The following is a 1,691-nucleotide window of genomic DNA, read 5'->3' on the forward strand; positions in this document are numbered from 1 at the left end:
GTTTCCCATCAGAGCCAGAGCGTAAGACATAGCCCTTCTTGTGATATGATGTGATTCTGACTTGTCTTCTGACAGCTTTCCAGTATGCAAATATTCTATTAATGGCTTCCGCCAATCTTCATTGATGTGTGCAATTGTATTTATTGTTTCTTCTTTTCCAAGCTTGTGCAGAGTTTCGAGGTCAATTTGAGACAAGACTCATTTTTCTTGCAATGTGATTTCAAGGAAATCCTCTGAGGGACATGCCATTTCCTTGGCAAGTTTTGTTAGAGCATCGGCATGGGCATTATCTCCCCTAGGAATCCGGTAGAAATTCACATAGGGAATCTGCTCCAGGAGCTTCATCGTGTACTGATGGTATTCTGCTAATCTTGGTTTCAAAATTCTGTATTGTCCCGTGACTTGCTGGAAGACTAGTTGGGAGTCGCCATAGATGACAATGTTTGTTATATCCATTGAGATTGACATTCCCAATCCGGTGATTAAAGCATCATATTCTGCTTCATTGTTGGTGCACGACTCTGTCAGGTGGTATGAAAACCTCAACATAACCTTATCTGGCGTGATAAATATCAAACCAATCCCTGTTTTGCCTGGTATAACTGTGTCTGATCCTTTGTCTTTTCTGGCTGACGAAGCGGACCCAACTGGCAGTGGGTGTGCAGCGAGAAAGTCTGCTAGTATCTATCCCTTGATAGCACGGAGGGGAACAAAAATTATATCAAATTGCAATAAGATCATTGATCATCTTGCTAAACGTCCGGTGAGTGTTGGCCGGGTCATTGATATTGCAATGGATTAACTTTCAAGATTAGGGTAATCTTATGAGAAAGCATGTAATGTCTAAGATTTTGAGCTGGCAGATAATGCTTCTCAATAGGTGGATACCTTATCTCCGTTGGTATTAGACGACGAATCGGGTAGTAGAGTGCATTTTCTTTACTCTCGTCATTGGCTTGGGCTAAGAGGGCTCCAACAGAGTCGTCTAAGGTCGCGATATAAAGTATCAATGGTTTTCCTGGGATAGGGGCTGCCAAGACAGGAGGTGTCATTAAATATTGTTTAACTTCCTCGAAAGCCCGCTGGCATTTCTCTTCCAAAATAAATTTGGCGTCCTTTTTAATTAATGCCGAGAAAGGCTGACACCTACCTAAGAGATTAGAATTAAAGCATCTCAGATATACCAACTTGCCCTAGAAAGAACGTAGTTGTTTCAAGGTTTTAGGAGGAGGCATTTCCAAGATAGCTTTAATTTTATCCGGGTCGATCTCGATTCCCCCGATGACGGACAACAAATCCTAGATATTTCCCGGAGGTAACGCCAAAGGCACACTTTAAGGGATTCATTTTAAGGTCATATCAGCGTAACCGTTCAAACAAGATTCTCAAATCATATAAATGGTCTATTTTTTGTTTACTTTTGATACCAAATCATCCACGTAGCATTTTACTTGATTGTGACTGAGGTCGTTATATAAAAATCTTCGTCATTGTGTGTTGATATGTTGCTCCGATGTTCTTTAGGCTGAACAACATCACTGTGTAGCAGAAAATTTCGATCGGTGTCCTGAAGGCTGTATGTGCCGCATCCTTGGGAGCCATCTTGATTTGGTTGTATTCCGATGATCCGTCCATGAAAAAGAAGATTTCATGTGTTGAAGTGATATCCACCATCATCTCTGGTATAGGTA

Source organism: Phalaenopsis equestris, unplaced genomic scaffold (genome assembly GCF_001263595.1).
Source record: "Phalaenopsis equestris unplaced genomic scaffold, ASM126359v1 Scaffold213290, whole genome shotgun sequence".
In the NCBI taxonomy this organism is placed as follows: Eukaryota; Viridiplantae; Streptophyta; class Magnoliopsida; order Asparagales; family Orchidaceae; genus Phalaenopsis; species Phalaenopsis equestris.